At 50.2% G+C, this 19,738-nt stretch overlaps 1 protein-coding gene across 4 annotated transcripts in view; it reads right to left on the bottom strand.

The window, feature by feature from the left end:
- The window catches only part of CMKLR1 (chemerin chemokine-like receptor 1), a 151,071-nt gene that overhangs the window by 26,452 nt on the left and 104,881 nt on the right, over positions 1 to 19,738 (bottom strand). Inside the window, exon 1 of one of the 4 annotated variants that reach the window (XM_019486775.2) lies at positions 15,826 to 15,987. The exons of 1 other annotated variant lie outside the window; for it this stretch is intronic. The gene's annotated coding sequence lies outside the window, so the exon portion shown is untranslated. Of the gene's footprint in view, positions 1 to 6,315; positions 6,418 to 8,213; positions 8,542 to 15,825; positions 15,988 to 19,738 lie in introns of those variants that run through there. 2 more of the 4 variants (XM_019486774.2, XM_006264172.4) reach the window with 2 other exon arrangements.

Genomic DNA, 19,738 nt, shown 5'->3' on the forward strand with positions numbered 1-19,738 from the left:
CTTGGGGAGAGGGACGCATGGGGATGCCTTTGAGGTCATGTAGATTAGAGCCAGGCAAGTGAGCAGCAACTAAACAGAGGCCAGGATCCCAAAGTAGAGGGAAGGTGGGAGAGTGTCAGTCCCATTAACCCCATTTTACAGAGAGGAAAACTGAGGCACTGCAGCAGCACCAGGATCAGACAGGAGAGCCCAGGCCCCAGCCACCTGATTTGGCAACCTAGCAAGCTGGCATGGTGTAGACAGGCTGGTTTGCATAGCCAACGGCATGCCAGGGAGCCACGTGGCCAGCTCTCCTCCTGCCCACTTTCAGTCCCAGCCTGAATGCCCTGATACCCAGTCATGCCTGCTTCCAAAGCCATAGCAAGATGCTTAAGTGCTCTGCCCCCAGCATGCCTGGACTGTCCTACAACACCCCCAAACGGGGCTCCCACACCTGCAGAGCCCAACAGCGGCTCTCCCAGCAGAAGGAGGGTGCTACCTTGTGCTGAAGCCCTACCTGTTTTCTGGCTGGTCAGGTGCTGCTCGGCCTCCTTGCTGCTGCAAGGGGAATGCAGCCAGCATCTCCTCTCTCACGTCCAAGCTGTAGGAGTTCAAGACCTTTTCCTCCCTCCCTCCCTTGGCCGTCTCACAGGCTCCCCAGAGCACCGGGGACCCTCTCCGGACTCCTGCCCTGCTGCTGCGTCTCCTCACCCTGCAAGAAGCAGCCCCGAAGGGAGGGGTGGACACAGGCACTGCCCTCTTTTCCCAGCCTGGCTCCTCAGCAAGACCCACAGCAGCTGGAGACCCACCCCGTTGACCTGCTTGCCTCTGCATGCCAGCTGTCATTGGCCTGTCTCTGAGTGCCCGCTCCGGTGCCAATGCACTTGATCCCAAATCCATGTGAACATAAGGAAATAAACAGGGGAGGCCACAAAAAAAAAGGCCTTTGTGGTGTCAAGGATTTGAGAGTGAAACCCAGCAGCGTGACTCACTCTGTTTATCCAGGCAGGCAGCACAGGGCCTGGCACTGCATTGGACTCGGTTTATTCCTGCAGAGGCTTCCAGCCCAGAAAGGCTGGCCAGAGCCTCCACCCACCCCGGTGGTCAGCAGCCACCAGCCATGCCCTCGCTGGCAGCTGCAGAGACACTGAGGCTGGAGGTTGTTTTGAACTCCCCTGCATGCACCGGAGCAGACGCGCAGATGGGGCAAGCAATCCACAGAGATTTTCATCTGTGAGGAAAAAGACCCTGTTGTTTAACCTCACATGCGGGTCAAAGCCCAGGCAAGCTGAGCTCTTGCCTTGCGCTGCGGTGCCTCTGGGTGGGCAGTGGATTCGGTGCCTAATGCTCCTTCCCAAAGGGGAAGGGACAGAGATGAACAACTTTCCTATGAAATACGAACTTGCATTTCTACCCAGGAGAACTTTTACAATCTTCTCTCCTATGCCCAATGAAGGGTGTTTGTGCCTGAAAGCTTGCAGTTAAAGATCTTTTTTTGCAAAACTCTAGTTGGTCTAATAAAAGATATCACCTCTACCATGAGTCCCGATTGCTTTTAGACTCAGAGGCAACTTTAGCATCATGATTCTGGTGCCAGCATGAGGCCTGGCTCTTATGCTGGAGGAATGGCTCCAGCACCCATGAGTTATTTCTTGGAAGCAATTCAGACTCTGGTCTCTTATGTTAGTGACCTACCTGTGCACTATAACCACCCAGACCCCTGCTGTTAGCATCAATGGACTTATTCTAAAGCAAAGGAGTGAGCCAAACAGCACAAGCAATGCTCCCCTGCATTGCTCCTTTCTGTCCAGAGAGCAGAGCAGAGCTCTCCTCTCAGCCGTGGGGGCTCACACCCCGATGACTGACAATATTTGCCTGCCATGCAGCAGTGCTGAGGAGGTTGGATGGGGTAGACGGTGCGAATGGAAGGGAAATATAATAGTGAAGCAATTGCTCCAGGTAGAGCTGGCTGGTAGGAACGGGAAAGGAAGGAGGGCAATGGAAATGTGCAGCCAGAGGCACCATACTGCCGCAGAGCGCCGGGGAACGCGAGATGGTGATCACGCCAATCAATAACGCTCCATAAATAATGGGGAGCAGATGCTTGGAGGCAGCCACCGACGTGACTGCATAACAGCAGCTCAGGCACCGGGATGCTTTCTCTGTATTATACCTTCTCCATGGCTGGAGAACGCCCCTCCACCTCAAGTGGGATGCGTGCTGTGAAAGAGGTGACCCTCTTTGCTCTCCCAAGAAGGGATTTTTCAACAGGGCTGAAAATAATATGGTGACGGGAGTTACAGTTATGCAGGTTCTGATTACACACCACCGAGACAGATGGCGGAGCAAAAACAAATGCTTTGCCCAGTGCTGGGCCAGAACCAAGCCCTTGGCTCTGAGCATCCCTCTGCCTTTGGAAAGGCTCCGATCTGGATTGAAATGGGGCAGTTCAGGACCCGCACACAGCTGGCTGGCAGGTCCTGATGCAGGGGGAGTCTCAGAAGTAGGCAACATTCACAGCACTGGCTCCCTGGCCTGGCACAAACAGGTCTCCCAAGTTAGATGGCTGCCACTGGAACTAGATTTAAGTCAGTCAATGAAGGTGAGAGAAAAACCACTAAGACTTGCCCTGAACTTTCTAGGCAAGAATCATGAAGGACGGGCAGGTCCTTCAGCTCCTTCTCATTGACAGATCAACTCAAGCATGGGACACAAACCTGACCCTGCCTCAAATTTCTTTGAGTGCCTGCCTTCATCTACTCCAAGTCAAGCCCCGTTTACATCCATCCGTAGCTCACACCACATGGTCCAAGGGCATAGTTCATGTGAGCCAGATCCTGAGATCCCTCAAATTAGACGAAGCCTTTTCTTGGACAAAATTCCCACTGAAACCAACTGGGTAAATAATGCTGGGGTTGGTCTGCTGACGACAGGGGAGGTTAAGATACTGAGATTTTGGCTCAGTAAAAGTAAATGTTTAATAAATAGACCTAGTTTAAAAAAAGGGGGGGGGGGGGATTCTTGGGCTTTGGCAAAAATATGTTTTTAAAAAAGCAGTTTATGCTTCTGCACTGTGCTGCCCTGGATGAGAACTGCCTCTGAGATAATAAAAGTTCCTTTTATCTTCTATTCTTTTTTTTTTTATATTGGTTGCTATTAATTTTAGGCTCTCCTGGCACTCTGCAGCCAATAAAAAGGCCAATAAAACTCCCTTTTTTCTGCAAACGGTGCACTTCCCAGGTTCTACTTTTATACCCACTCTGTCCACTGCAGAAAGGTAGTGCAGTGCGGCTGTCAAAGGCAGGTGGCACTTTTGACAATAGGTTGTAGCAATGCAAAACTGAAGATGGGGCATTCAGCTGACTTTACTATATCTGGCCTAATCCTGCTGGAAAGACTCAGGATATCGCAGGGCCTACCCGCTACGTAGAAAGAGAAAGGGTGTCTGTGGTCAGCATAGCCCACGTAATTGTGCACCATCCAGTGGCCAGTTTTTCTGGCTTAGGAGGAAGGCTGGAGTCTTGATGGATGCTGATTTATAGCAAAAAGAAAAGGTAAACTCTCTCCAGCCCTTACAACCAGCTGATCCATGGGGGTCATCATACTTGAATCACCACGGACAGAACTGGCCGGGTCTCTCCAGTCTCCTGGTACAAGGCCAGGGTGCAACCTTGTCTTCTGCCTGCAGTGCCAGGACCCGCTCACCTCGACCGACTCTGCATCCTCTGCGGTTGATGCTTATTTTGCGGTCGGCGACACTGCGCGCTTACCGTGCTTTATTAATAAAAACCAGAAAGGTATCAGACATAGGCAATCTGTCTGCGGAAATGAAAGCCCAGGCAGCCTCTACCCACGCGCCAAGCTGAGATCCAAATGCTGCGAGTGCTAGAAAAAGAATCTCCTTCGCTTTCATGGGCTCCGATTCAGCAGGGTCCTTTAGGCTCACGCCTCACTTAAAGCACCCGAGTAGTGCTGCTGGTGCCAACGAGATGGCTGAGGTCACCTCTTCAAGGGCTGGATCCTGCTCCCCGATGGCAAAACTTATGTCGTGAACAAAGCACGAACCAGCCGCCCTGGCCAAGCGCAGCTGATGAAGCACCGATGAGATGTGGGGAACTGTACCTTTAGGAGGCAGCTGAATCGGGGCGGTTACATTTATGTGTTTTGTTAGGCTGATCATCTAGATCTCATGCAGAAATCGGCCCGCTGAGACAGTAGGATGTTTCTAAGTGCACAACTGGGGGGAAAGGGAAGGGTCCCTTATACCCGCTCCCCCCTGCGCACTTCAATGTTGTGGTGGCACCCACCTCCTGAGGCAAGTGGAGCCCAGAAGTGGAGAGGCCTACACACGCTGCAGCAGGTTTTCTCAGCTGGAGGGGAAAAAAGGAAATGGTCTTTTCCCCTCGCTGGTCTTTTTGGCTGTGGAGGGACTGACTGCAGCAGATGCAGCCGTGTCTGGCAGGGGCAAAGGAGGAGAGAGATCCTCTGCCCCTGCCACAGCTCCCAGAGACTCCTGCCTCAAGGTGGAAAATTACCCTGGATTTCTTCCCATGAGAGCTGGAGCCTGGCATGCTCACAGCTGCAGGCAGCCGCTTGCACTGCTCAGGGCAGCCTCGCGCTGCCAAGTGACAGCAAAGAAAAGCTCCTCTGTTCGCCCCGGCATCCTTCCGAGGTCAGCCCCTCCTCTGTCCGTACACCGGGAAGGCTGGGAAACTCATGCACAGGGCGAGACGCCGGTGTTTCCTCTGCAATAGGGACGTGACCAGGATTGTGGTCAGGCCAGCCCCTCTCTTTGAGGCTTGGGAGCTGCAGAATCCCCCCCAACCCCTTCCCACTTGCTAACCACCCCCAAAGCAGTGGGCAAGGGCCTGGCTCAGTTGCTTACTCAGAAGAGCCGAGATGGGACCAAAAGTTTGCAGAGGAAAGGAGTGAAGAGCTAACTGGGCCTGGCTCAGATTGTCCTTGGCCCTGGGATGTGGGAAGAGGACGTCAGGAGCTTCTCCCCACCCCCTCCAAGGCAATGCCAGGATTGCCCCTACCACTGCCCCAAAGGGGAGAAGGAGATGGAGACCTATGTGTGCACATCCAGGCTGGGCTGACCCAAGGAAGCTGGTCCCTGTCTGGTGCCTGTGCGGTTCTTGAGCAAGGCCTTTAGCAAAATGCCACGGCTCAGCTCCATGTGAGCTCACGAGTCTCCATCTGTGGTTGTCTCACATCCTTCCCTCCGACTGTGCAAATCACTTCTCATGTCAACAAGGAGGAAAAGGAGAGGAAATACAGTGTTTGGGACAGGAGCACTTGGTGTCTGGTCCTGCCTGGGCTGGGGAGCTCCCGTCACCCTGGCTTCAGCCCCTGCCCCAGACACCCAGCATCACAGATGCACGTGCAAGCAGACCCTGGCCAAGCTTAGCACTTTTCTGGGCTGAGCTTTGACACCAGGCCCGGGCAGAAATTTCTCTCTGCTGTCTGTTTACCCAGCCCATTCCCAGTAATGAAGCAGCAGGGTTATATTCAGGGCTGTTAAGAGGGCTAATACTTCAAATCCCCCTCACCTGCCAGGGTCTCCCCACTCTTTCCAATAGGCAGAGATCCTCACACCCTCCTCCCTGCCACTCACTTCTTTTCATGTAGGCTACAAAGGGGCTGCACATCACAGAATTGCCCTTTTTTGTCCTACTTTAGATAGTCCCTAAGGAACCTCAGGTAAAGCAACCCTTTCCCCCAGGCGGATACATGCAGCAACTCGTCGTGCAACAACACAACTGTAAAAGCAGCCTTATGTCTCACTCTCCGCACGGAGCTTGCCTCGGACACGCTTCGACATGGAAATGACCACACACATCAGCATCAGATAATTGCACAGTCATTAACAAGGCAGCCCCCTTGCTGGAGCAACATGAAAAAACCTGCTCAGAAGGATCTGAGTTGGGGGAATTGGGCCATCCAGAAAGAAATTGTTTCTGCAACAAACCTAAAGGCAAAAAAAAACAACCCCTTCCAAACACAGCAGAAAAGAGCAGTCTACTGTGGGTCTCAAGTCTGCCACGGCCTTGCAGATATATATCCCACTCCTGTAGAGCTAATTGCAAAACCAGGCTTTTTTTTTGTTTAATGATAGTGGAGGGAAGACAAGCTGGGAAGCTGCTGGCACCCAGGTGAAATTCAAACTCAGGGATTTCTCCTCTGAAAAGGAGGAATGAAACCTCCCCTGGACAGTTTCTGGGAAGGATTTAGGAGCTGAACACTGCCTGCTCCAAAGGTCCCAGCATCACAGAGAAGCCCTCCCAGGGATCATTAGAAAGGAATCCAGATTTAATAATGGAGATATATATTTACCTGGTCAGAGGCTGAGCAATGAGAGAGCCTGGGAGTTTCAAGACCACATGCCTCGAGCGGACTGAGCCTGGCTTACGACTGTCCCATCCCACTTCTTTAAAATTAGGCTGACATACCCTGGCACATGAGCTCGACACACAGTTTTGCAATCGCTACACACGCAGCGATTGTTTTGTGTCTACCCCCCTATGCTGAGCACTCCATTTCTGAACCAGAAAAAAGGGAGAGGGAAAGAAGGAACCAACCCCCCCCCTCCCCTCGAGGCCTAATGTAATCGCCTCCTGGAAAGCGAGCCGGCCCCGGGTGCAAGGAAGCGGGGCTCATGAAAATCAGGGGCAGGAGTGAGCATGCTGTTGCCAAACAAGATACCCTTGATCACGGACAATTGGACAATGCGGTTTGCCTCTCCCCTGCCTAAAACATGGTCTTTGCTATTGCTTGATCTTCAGTGACCTTCCCATAGCCCGTGGGTACAGGAAACATTTAATGAGTGCTGGGGACCCAGCTATGACAAAGCCAGGTTGTGCGAATGGGCCATGAAGGATGTCTTTGCTACTGCTTTTTATTGTAGCTGAATTCACAAGGGATCTGGTGCCTCCCACCCAAAAACTGAGACAGGATGATGAGATTTCTAGGGCAAACAAGACACCTCCCCAAGGAAACCATAGGGATCCCCAGAAAGAGGCTGGGACTTAGGAGACTACCCTGCCACAGACTCCCTGGGTGACCTCGTGCAAGTCACTTAATCTCCGTGCCTCTGTTTCCCATCTGAATAGCATCCTATATCGGCGGGGAGCCATAAGGACAAGGACATTGAGGGGTGTAAAGTCGCTGGCAGGGGCAATAGAGTTCCCCACATAACTTGACCCCTGCCTTTACCCCTTTCCTGTCCCTCTCGGCTCCCCAACCACCTCCCAGAGCCTGCATGGGATGATGCTCGGGAGGGCAGGTGGCAGCCCAGCTGCACAGGCCATCTCAGCTCAAGCTCACCCAAGGGGCTGGAGGTTTGCAGAAGCAGGCAATGTGGACGGACAGACATCTCAGGCAGCCTCTCTGACACGGGCACAAACTACACAGCACGAGCGCTCCCTGCCCACCCCTCCCATCCAGAGCCCAGAGCAATGCAGGCCACTTCCTTCTCCAAAGGAAAAAAAAACACTGTCTTGGCACAGCTGGAAGGAGGCTGCTCAGTGCCTGGACAACCCTGGTTCCCCTTTGCTTCAGACACAGCCAGGGTCACCTCAAGGCCTGGAGATGCCAAGAGGCACTGGAGCGACTGTTAATACCCTGAGACATCCCATGCGAACAGCCCAAGTGGGGCAGAAAGCTAAAGGTTCCCTCGATTCTCCCCGAGACCTAGCACCCGGCGAGCCAAGGTGCATCTGCAACATCTCTGCAGGCTGCTTTGCATCTCCTTGGCCCCCTGCGTCTGCTTCCGGAGGAGCAGCTCCAAAAAACCAGCCGAACCCGCGCAAAGGGCTCCACTGACAGACCCCATCTGCCGTCTGTCTGCATCTGCTGACCTCCTCAGGCTCCCAGCGGTTTGGCCTCCTCTCTCCATCTGGTTTTTATTTCACTGGCTCTGCTGCGGGGGAAGAAAGCTTATTGTCTCCCTTTCTGACATCACCCACAAGTATGTACCTTGAGGACACAAGTGGGAGAAGGCGGGGAGCGCTCTCCCCAGCTGCATCCGCTCATTAACACAGCTGATATTTTGCAAGGAGCAAAGAAGCCGCCCATCAGGGCTGCTGCATTTGGTGCGGACGCCCCTAGTTGGGCTAGAACTTGGGAGTTAAAAGCCTGAGCTTCTACCCACCAACCAGGGTCCTTAGCTGGAAGACAGGAGCACCCGTCTGCAGATGTGGCCAACACAACATTATAAGGCAATTATTTGTCACCTGCTAGCTTGCAACTGGCCATCCTTCTTTTATCTCTTTCAAGTGAGTGGCGCGAGGAGACATCCCAGATATAGTGCCCCCAGTCAGCAGAGATGGGATTCAGTGAAGGAATTCAATTCCAGCCTCCATGCATAAAAAAGGACCTGGTCCAATCATCCTTTGTTGGCCCGTGCAGTCCCCATAGCAAACTGGTACAAAGATGTCAAGGTATATCAGCCAGGCAGCACCAAGGCAGCAAATCCCACCGGATGCATGCGATGCATGGACACGTACTGCCTGCGCACGAGTGAAAGCTGCTGAGTATATGCCGTGCGAGGGCTGCAATGTGTGGTCTCAGGCTTAAGAACCACAGGCCTCCACCCTCGCTGGAGGAAATGAATGCACACGGAATAAACCTGACCGCCCTCCTGGGGAGAAGGGAGGTGCCGCACCTGTAACCAAGCCAAGGCAAAGGGATTTTCTTTTTCAAACAGGAAGGGGGGAGAGCGGCTGGGAGAAACAGCTGTGTCTAAACCCTGCACGGCAGAGCTGATCCAAAAGGATCACGTCTAATCACTGAATGTCTCTATTGTCTCTCACCCACGGCCCATCCCAAATGGGATTTCTAACTCAAGCAAAGCACAATACGGAGGGATAAACAGCCCACTTCCGTACAGCGTAGTGCTGGGAAGGGTTTCTGTAGGAAAGAATCTCCCGCTGGCAGCAAGAATCAACTCCCCTCTGCCTCCTCTTTTAGCCAGTCCTTTAAATATCTCATTCTTACCCAAAACACAGCGTGTGTGTTGTGCAAAGGTAAAACGCAGCCATGGATTTCAGGACCAAGATTTCAGCCCTGGGGGTAATGCTTTGCTAATGAAGCAAGATACTCCTACAGAAAAATGTAGGAACCAGCCTGAACGTACAAAGGACATGCAAGGCGGGGAAAGGGAGATGATCACTGAACCCCTATCAAGACTGTTCCAAAGGTTCCCTCGGCTTTCTCAAAAATAGTCAAAATGTGAGAAGACATAAAAATGTCTTAAATGGATTTAAAAATGGGTGTTTTCTACTGGGCACATGGCAGGAGGAGGAGCGTGCCCCCACAGCAAGCGTGTCAGGGACTGTATGAGGGAGAGAGCCTCAGGAATCGTTTTGTGAGGTCCCGTGAGCACGATTTGCTTGTGGGGATGACCCTCAGGCTGTCCATCTTTACAGGCAAATGCAAGGAAGAAGACGTCTCTTCCCCTTTCAGTGGTAACTGGGCTTTTCTAAGGCAGCGTGGTGATGAACCGTTGTCCGAAGCCCCTTCAACAATAACATCCTCCTTTTGCAATTAGCATTCAGCACCAAGCCACTTCTCACAGTCTGTTGGGGGCACCTGTAAATCATCCCAGGCCTATTTCCATCCCAGGAATGAACTGTTCCAGCGGGCGCATGGGTAAGATCTTAAAGTGTGATTAAGGAAATGGAGGAATAATGCTGCCTGGGCACAATTTGCAGGTGACAGCTGAAAATGCAAACCAAAGCAGGCCTGGAAACGGGCAAGGTAATTACTTTCTTGGCAGGACTTGCACCTCATTTAAACAAGGCGGATGAAAGCATCAAAGGCTTCGGGGGGGCTGTTACAACCTGCCTTTCCCTGCCTTTGACCTCTCCTTAGTGTCTGGTTCAGAAAAAATAGGGTGGCCAATCATCTCCCTCCTGACTAGAGATGTTCAGCTTCTTCCCTGAAGCTGGAGGAGGAATATCCGTTATATTTGTCTCCTTGGATGCTCCACCAGCTAGCTTAGCTTTTATACTAAGCTTCAGCGTAATATCTGAGCTATATTATAGGTGCTATTTTTTTTATTACTAAACCCCCAATCCTTTTTTAAAGTATTCATTTAAGGTCTTTTTCAAGGTGGTATCCTGCAGACCGTGGTTCCACAGGTTAATGAAAAAGGACCTGGGGGTTACAGTGGGCAATAAGTTCAATATGAGCCAACAACGTGCCCTCGTTGCAAAGGCTAGTGGCATCCTGGGCTGCATTGGTAGGATCAAGGGCAGTGATTCTTCCCTTCTATTCTGCACTGGGGAGGCCACATCTGGAGTCCGGTGTCCAGCTGTGGGCCCCCCACTACAGAAAGGATGTAGAGACATTGGAGAGAGTCCAACAGAGGGCAACAAAAATGGTTGGGGGCTGGGGGACATGACTGGTGAGGAGAGGCTGATGGAACTGGACTTTAAATTTAATTTAGAGAAGAGGAGACTGAGGGGGGATTGAATAACAGCCTTCAACTCCTTGAAGCAGGGTTCAAAAGAGGATGGAGCTGGACTGTTCTCAGTGATGGCAGGTGACAGAACAAGGAGCAACGGTCTCAAATTGCAGCAAGGGAAGGTTAGATTAGATATTAGGAAAAGCTCTCTCACTAGCAGGGTAGTAAAGCACTGAATCAGGTTACCCAGAGGGGTGGTGGACTCTGCATCTTTGGAGGTTTTTAAGACCCAGGTAGACAAAGCCTTATCTGGGATGATCTAGCTGGAGCTGGTCCTGCTTTGAGCAGGGGGGTGGACTAGATGTGACTGTCTGCGGTCCCTTCCAATCTGAATTTTCTATGATTCTGTGATAATGAGATGCTGCCTTGAACTGTTACCATTTCTTCTATTGCTTACTCATTAAAAATACAGCAGTAGTACTAAGGGTTGTGTTATACGCTAGCTAGGAAGGCGTTAAGGCATTGAACCAGGATAGCCATGAAGCACAGACACCATGAACTTTGTCCATCATGCTTCCTACTGCCTGAGTAGCCATGCAGCATTGACCCAACTCCCAATCTTGCCTTTATGCAGCTTAGCATAAAGCCTGGAGAGGATTCTCTGGGGACAGATACCTCTAGGTATTCAACAGTCCTAGTTGGAAATGTCTAAATTACATTAGTCTGGTACTATGACCATCATGCATGAACAAGCAGTTCCTTGACAGTGATGCTGCTGGGGAAAGCTCTCCAATACAGCCGTCCAAGAGAGAGGTGTTATTGTCTGTTCAGGAGGGCTCTGAGTGACAATGTCCTCGTCCTGCCCTTGGGCAGTTTGGAATGACACAACCTGCGTTTGCAAAATTGCACCAGGAGAAATGCAGTGAAATACGGCAGTCACGGGGAAAGCATCCGCAGACCATTCTCTGGCTGCAGTCTCTGCCCAGACCTGCATTAGCAATGAAAGCCCTGCCAGACGTTCTGAGACATCCAACATTTTCTTCCAATGAAGAAAGAGAAATTCTCTAGATAGCCTTGGCTTCCTCTTGAGCATAAATCAGCATGTCAGCCCGCTGTGTGCGCTGCTAATGAGTCAAGAGAGCCAAGGGAAAAATTGCAATCAGGAGAGAGGGAGCAGGATAGGTTGGCCTGCCACTAAAACTATATTGTAATTTAAAAACACCCTGAACAAAGGGGAAATAATTCAATGGATGAGAAACAGCCAAGGGAAAGCTGTTGGCACAGAAACATGTGCACTCTTGACTTGGCCCAAGGGTGAACAGCCAATATAAAACACGCGCGCTGTCACCCAACAGGCCTTGGACACCTTTCTCAAACAGTTTGTCCTGCTGTCCAGGGACTTGGTGCATACTTGGAGAACAGTGTCCCCTCAGAGGGGTAGGATATCTCCTAGGTGAAATCACTGCAAGATGCAAAGGTACACTTTCAAAGACTCTGGGGTTTCAGTGATGCTGTGTGACGAGGGTGCCATGCTAGGATGGTACAAGAAAATAATCCAACTCCAATTAACCACATGTCCAATTACCCACCCATTCTTCCTGCACTTCACTTCCTTCTCTGACAGCTTTATAACAAATTCTTGCTCTTTTGTGACCTGGGGGCACTCAAAAAAAACCTCAACAACCCTTCTAAGTTTGCTTGCAAGTTAACACAGGGTGCCTATACATGTGTAGTTACATGCACCTAAATTTAATGCACCTTTGTTTAAGATGCGTTAAATTTAGGCTTGCATAGTAAAGTTGCATTAGCCCACATGTAGCCACACTAATGCGCATGAATGTGGTGTGCGTCCATTGACACACGTTGTGTTAATGCGCATCAAGAGTCTACATGTGGGCTAATGTAATTTAGCTAATCAGGCCTAAATTTGGTACTTGCTTTAAGTAGATATCAGATTTAGGTGGGGTTTGCTTAAAAATGCCATTTTTAAGGTGCATTAAAGGCACACACGTGTGGACACGCGCCCTTAAGGAGCCTTAAAAATGGTGATTTTAGGCTAATCCCGCTTAAACAGGCTACATATAGAGCCCACAGTGCTACAAGATGCAATCCTGGCCTCTGGACAGAGGTAATTTTTCACTGCTTCAGAAGGGGAAGGAGAGTTGCCAGCTGTTGTGGTGTATGTTGTACGTACGGTGTCTCATGCACGTATGGTGCAGCTGTCTCCTCTGCCTGTTCCAGTAGCGACACAAGAGACCTAAATCCTTGTAAAGCAAGTGGAACAGGATTAAAGCTGCAATGGTTTTGTTGCATTCATGTTGCCCCGCTCATATGGGGAACCGCCCCGTTCGTGGTCAAGTGCACGTGTTCAAAACGGCACAGAAGTCAGGTCCACTTATTGTGGCTGTTCTGTGTTCTCCTATAGTCTGGATTTTGCCCCTTGAGGACTCACAGGGATGCTACTCTGATCTCGGACACATGGTTTGGAGGCACTACAGTGGGCATCGGGCATCCCTTTGTATATTGCCGGTGCCGTGAGAGCCCTAGCTTCCTAACGTTTACATATTTGTGCTCAGTCTGATTATAGTTGAGGTCTGCAACTGTTTAGCATCTCAGCTGCTTGGATCCCATCAGCTAAACACACCGAGGTCTAGGAGACCTCCAAGGAAATGCAGGATGCCGTAGGAAGTGGGAATGAGGCATAGACCCAGCAGAGTGTTGTTTCATTGTAAACAGAACAAAGGATCCCAAGCAAGAACGAGGAAGAGGAGGAGCCGGACGTGGGACCTGATGCATGCCCGAGTGCAGAAGGGAATATATCTGAAAGCAAAGTCAAAGAGGAAGAAATGCCTGACATGGCCACTCTGTCTTGCAAAGCTGCCCCCTGTACCACAGGATGTGACTCAAGGGAAATTACTGAAGACTGAAAGGCATCAGGCCGCATTTGGGACTCTCTCACAACTGCCATCATGGGTGACATTTGCCCCATTAGGAGAACCCGCATGGGTGACCTACTGGAAGCAGTGGTAGAAGCCCTCAGCCTTCTACGAGAAGCCCCCCAAGCAGCAGCAGCTCTGTGGCTGTGCCTCTTAAACACAGAAAGCCCCTACTTCCAATGCTGTACCTGTATCCCGGCTAATCAGAGCAAGACCACAGCTCGAAAAACAGGAATCGGTGGCACTAACGTCAATCTGGTTTATTTATGCACAATGACCTATTGCAAAAGCACAAAGGGGTGAATCAGGAGGAAACTTGCTGACTGGACCAGTAGCGAGGCGGGGATTGCCCTAGGAAAAGGAGAACAGAATCTCCAGCAGATTTTGCTGAATTTTTCTCTTCTTTTTTTTTTTTTTTCCAGAAATGTTGAGGTGCAGAAACCAAGAACTTACCAACACGCTTGGCTTGCGACAAACAAACTGACCACTCCAGGGGAAGAGTTCTGGTGTGAGACGCACCCGATCCCAAATAGGAAGGCATTTAAGAAGTGAACTGGGCAAAGCACTGAGAGATAGGGACAAGCTCTTTCCATTGGCAAGTTGCTCCAAGTAGACTTGCCCAGCTCTAGATTCAGTTGCCGGCCAAAATAGGTCCACAGCAGAGGATGCTCCATTTCCCTATTGGTAGGAGCTACTAGGGTAGGGGGATAGGATAGGGTTAGGGTTTATGAGTGAGGGTGCAAGTTAGTGGGGAAAGACCCTGAGAGACTGCTGGGGGAAGGTAGTAGCATTCACTGGTTCTTTGTAAGATGAAGTCACTGTCCTCTCTCCACACCCCGCCACTCCCATCCTCCTTTTCCTGATCTTCCTTTGCCCCTACCCCATGATACAACCTGCCTCAGACATGCACTGGATTGCATGAGTGCCTGGGGGAGCATCAGCGTAGTTTCCCTGAGGATGTTCAGCACATGACAATACAGCATCTAGCCCAATATCCTGCCTCCAACCTTGTAGGGAGGGTATAAGAAACAGGTCTCATGTAGAGTGATCCGTGCCCTATCATGCCATCCCAGTTAGTAGCAGTCATAGGGATAAGGATGTCCTGAAGCCGGAGGTAACATTCCTGGCCTGTCGTGTTCAATAGCCCCTGTCCTCCACAAAGTTATCTAATCTTTTGAACCCAGAGATATCCTGTGGCCAGGGGACTTTTGTGGAAGATGCCTAGATGACCTGACATGGGTGGTGGGGGATGGACACAAATCATACCTGTCTGGAGCTCTTAACCAACCAGACACATTAGACTGAGCTGTAGTTGTAACGTGGCTCCATTAACAAGCTTAGACCTCCAGCAGCCATGAGTTCCACAGATTGACTAGACAGATCCTGTCACATGCACCTTCAAAGTCCTGCCTCCAGCTTCACTGGGCAAATCCTGCTCAGGCATTAGAGGGAAACACACAATGCCTTGCCCAGACCTGTTTCAGGGATATGTTTGGGATCCGTGTTGGTCTGAGACTAAAAGAAATGCAAAACTCTAGAGTTTTTGGCTCAGAGATGAACCCTTTTATGAGACCAGCTGGGAAATCATAAAAAATGCCTTATCTGCACATCAAAGAGCAACCCACAAGGACACTCCCATGGACCCAGAAGAACAGACTTCCACCTGCAGCTTCCTCTGTGCAAAAATGAAATTTATTTTCTACTTTTAGGGACTTTTTACCATCTTTAATTTTCCCTGAGCCTGAGGAAGAGTGAGTGTGCTCAAAAGGTTGCCCAGACCTGGGCTTTATTATGTTCTCTGTTACCTGTTACTGGGAGCAGCTTTGTCAAGGCCTCTTCTACCGTCCTCTCTAGGGTAACCTGCAATACCTCCCTTCTAAGTCCGGACTTCTAGTGACCCCTCAATCTTTCCTGAGCCTGGCCCAGTCCAGATGTCCCATCCTACGGTCATTTCCTCTTCAGCTTTCTCTTTCCCATTTTCAACACAACCAAATGTCTCATTTGCCGCTCTGGCTTCTGCAGCACGCTGGACAGCCCTCAGCATCCTGCTATCATCAAATGGTCCTTCAATCTTTTCCGGCTCCCATCTGCACATCGAGGGAGGTTCAGTCATCCCATTATGCATCTATTTGTGTTAAATTACAGCAGCCCTATCTCCGGCACCCCAGTTCAATGAGGTCCCTCTGGGGACATAGCCGGGTCCCTGTCAGCAAGTTTCATCATTGGTTGCAGGGTCAGAGCAGAGCAGCAGTCGGATGCTGGCAGTGATTTATTTTTAAATTAAGGGTGGTGGGGAGAGAGCTTATTAAACATTTGTTATTTTAAAACCCCAGTGTATTTAAGGCATGGTACAGGGCTTGCAGAGAAATTCAGGGAGGCAGAGGGCTAGCTTGCCCTTGTTCCCCCATTTCACCCAGCTTCAAAATCTTTCGGTAGAGAGAGAAATACCTTCTGATTGCTGAAGTTCATCTTGGGTTTGCTCTTCCCTCTCCGTGGACCTACCTGAGCCTGGAGACAAAGTGTGTACCCGCTCCACCGAAGCCCCTGGAAACACCAATTGCCCACACGAGGCTCCAGAGATGTTCAAGGCATCAACTGAGAGGATCATTCATTCGGGCACAGAGGTCGGCATAAACCTTGTCAGTTGTTCCACCAGGCACCTCTTCCAGGAGGAAACTTGTTCTCTGACCCCCTTGCAGAAAGGCACATACAAGGAGACACACACACGCACACAAAGTGCCGTTACTATGTTTTTTAAGAGACGGGGGTGGAGGGAGAGCCACAAAAACATCATAGGATGGGAGATTCTTGGCAGATTTCCTTCCCAAAAGCAACAGCTGGAAGAGGGTGTAGCAGTGATGTAGGAAAATTGGCGGAGGGCCTGCGGATGACCCAATCCTAGAGAGTAACAGGCTGATTCCTAAAGTCCCTGCCAAACATGCGACTCACACGGTCCCTAATAAGGTTCAAAGGCTTCCCCAGCACAGCATCTCTCTCCTGCTGCCCCTGCATGTCCTAGTGATGTGGTTCCTGGACATGAATCCCAGAACAGAAGCAAATCTCAAGGTGAATGTATGCAGCCACCACTCTTAGTCTGGATTATTTCTCTCACCTCTGATTCAAGAGGACAGGGCTGCTACCTCTCTCTGGTAGTCTCATCCTCCTCCCGTCTCCCTCGGAGATACTGAATCATTCCCCTCCCTTCAAGTTGACTTCAAAACTTTCCTCTTCCTCTGGCCAGAAGATCAGTGTTCCCTGATGGCTTGTATGATCATCATGACATTAGCAATGGCAGGGTGGAAGCGTCCCAGGACCCAGTACGGGGCAGAGTCTCCTGGTGCTACCCACTGCACAGATATGTCTGCATTGCCAGCTAGACCCAGCTCAAACCAGCCACACTGAATGGCCTCTGTGTATAGTAAGCCTTAATCAATACCGCCTAAAAAATCAGGGCTTGCTTACCTAGGCACGTGTTCCCAGTTATACCAATATAATGACACCAGTGTATTTAAGGAATGGCACCAGCACAGTTAAACCACAGAGTTATGCTGCTAGGAGCCCTGCTAGGACCCTCATTCATTGCAATGTAACTTGTTGGGTTCCCTTTGTTGTTCTTCACATGCCAGGCAAAGACCTCTGCAAGAAAACACATCTGCATGTCAATGGTGGTGGAAGAAACCATCTGATTGTGGTAGTTAAAGACCATGGGGCAGATTTTTATTTAAAGACTGCTTTCTTATGCCACTCTAGTAATTTAATGGGGCCTTAAAGCACTAGGAAAGTACCTTGTCCCCGCCCGAATGATGTAAAAAGGGCCTTTGAGCATATGAGAATCTGGATGATGTCACATCGCTTTCCTGATAATATAGATGCTAGTGGTTGCAGGGGGAAGAGCACACAATGTGGAGATGCCCATCGCAACGCCCCTGTTCTCTACACAAAGCACTTCCATGCCACCAACTTCCAAATGCCACCCACTGCTCCTCATTATCCCCCTTTTGGCCAGGCATCCCCTACAAGAGCCGTCAGATCATTATTAATAAGCTACCAGTGAGACATCGAAGGTGATGAATACCCATTGGAATGAACTTCCAGTCCCCACATCCGAGCAGCAGGGCGCTGCATGGGGGAATGAGAAGTGACAGAGGTCGGGGCTAAGGAACTAAGGGAAGACACAGCTATTGCAAAGCAGAATGACAGGAAAGATAACAAGAAGCTGGAGGAAGAGGAAGAGCAGAGCACATTAAGTCTCTGTCTCTCACCCGACATCCTGTCTGCACTCTCACACCATCCTGGCTTCCGTAAGAGCCTCGAGGGGACAGTCGGAGTGAGAAGCGTCTGAAATGGGAAGTCAAACCAGCCCCCCTCGAGAGGAGACCTCAGTGTGGAACCACAACACCAGCCTCCCTGGGGTACCTGATGTGCCTTGGGGTCAGAAATGGATGGAGGAATAAGGGTTGGATGTAAGTGGGGCCTGTGGAACGGGTTCCCTTCTGAGCACTGGGATTGTCGGAGAGCCTGGTCATCAAAGCAGAGTAAAACCTAGAATCTGGGAATGAAGGGAATGATCCTTCCTCAGACCGGGTGTGGAAACTGCTGACTGACAGAGGGGGAGTTTTCTACCTTGGGTTTAAGTGGAGCAAAACCTTTGGGTCCTAACTTCATTTGGACTCTATCCATAAATTCCCACTGAATAAGCACTGCAGACGTTGCCCCCACCCCACAATAGCTAGCTGCCGGGTTCCCTTACATGTGGGATGCATAAACCCAGTGGCAGTAACAAATGCTGTGACAGAGGATCCTGCCTGTGATTCCTCCCCCAGGAGCCTCACATTCATGAAGTTTTAATAAACAAGGGCTCAGCCTAAATCAGAGTATTAAGAAAACCAAATATTTGCATCTCTCGCCTCCCAGATCCTTTCTAAACCAAGTGCCTCCAGCATTTCAATTCCATAAACCCACCCCTTGTAAATTACTTTGCTCCTGACACTTTCAGCTATATGCTTGCTACACTGGAAACTCAAAATATTTGAGAGACAAACATCCATTTTAGCTTCAGGAAAGAGGTTACCATCCTATGGGCCTTGCAAAACAAGCAGATGTAGAGGCAGAAATTGCCACAGCAGGACAGACCAATGTGTTCCTCTCCAGTAACATCTTGTCTCCAGGGACAGCCACCACTAGGTCACAGTCAAGGGCTCATCTGAACCTTTTGACCTCTGGGGCTGTTTAGATAAGACACACCAGCCCCTATAGCCAACAGCACATAAGGATAGCATCATGCAATAGCCACTATTAATTCTCCAACCCAAATGACCACAAAGCCATTTACAGCTGGGCTGACGAGGGGACTGCCTTTGACCCAAGTCCAAGGCAATGTACAAAATCATATCTCTGGAGCCACAGTGAGATGTCTTAAGTATTCAGCCACCGCACCCTGCCCATACTGGATATTCCCAGGGGACATGCTATCCCCTAGAAGTGCATGATGCACTTCAATGTGCAGTATTTTACCCTAAGAACAAATTTCTTCATACCACTGGACAACTACTTTAATCCTGAAGCAGTGGTGCTGGTAGCTTTTGTAATTGGAGTACCTCCACAGTGCATTCATCTCCATTTGGCCAATGTTGGCAGCGCACAAGATGGGTAGAAACTTTTACCCTAGCAAGAGAAAGTCCATAAATTAAACAGCTCCTAAGCAAAACCAATTGTTCTTAGCTTTAAAGGAGGTTCCACGTTCAAACAGAAAGAAACCAAACAGAAAATAGTCTCAAGGATGGCCTCATATGAGCCTTTCTCCCTGTCATACCCTCAGTCAAAATGCTGGCAAGGATCTTTCTTTTCAGAAAAAGTTGGATTTATCCATCAGCTGCACACAAAGCTCATTGGAGGTTTGTTTCTGGGAATGAACTGGGAGGGAGGAGACATCCACCTGTCTTGTTATGAAAGGTAGCCAAGAGTTATAACAGGGGCTAGGGACAGAAGTTAAACATAAACTGGTTTAAGTCATCAGAAACAGGTTTAAACCTGTAACAGAACAAAAGCTCAATGTACATAAACCCATTTCAAAATGGCAAAACTGGTTTAAGATAAACCTGGTTGAATGTAGTATCAGACTTCACTGGTTTGGGTCAAACTGGTTTATGAAACTTCTGTCCCAGACTCCTTCCTGGTTCAAGTTAAATCAGTGTCCCCCTGCCTCCCAGCATGCTTTGCATCCCTGGGTTGTGCTGTGCTGTCTGCTCCAGCAGAGAAGGGTTGGGATTGGGGGGAGGGGGGAAGAGGCAGGGACTGCCCCCCTCAGGTAAACCCTGCCTGGGATCTGGGGCCAGGGAGGGGGGTTAAGCCCCCCTTCCCCCAGTACAGAGCTGCCCTGCTAAACTTACTGAAAGTTACTGCTCCCTGAAACTGT

This window comes from Alligator mississippiensis, chromosome 10 (genome assembly GCF_030867095.1).
Source record: "Alligator mississippiensis isolate rAllMis1 chromosome 10, rAllMis1, whole genome shotgun sequence".
Taxonomy (NCBI): Eukaryota; Metazoa; Chordata; order Crocodylia; family Alligatoridae; genus Alligator; species Alligator mississippiensis.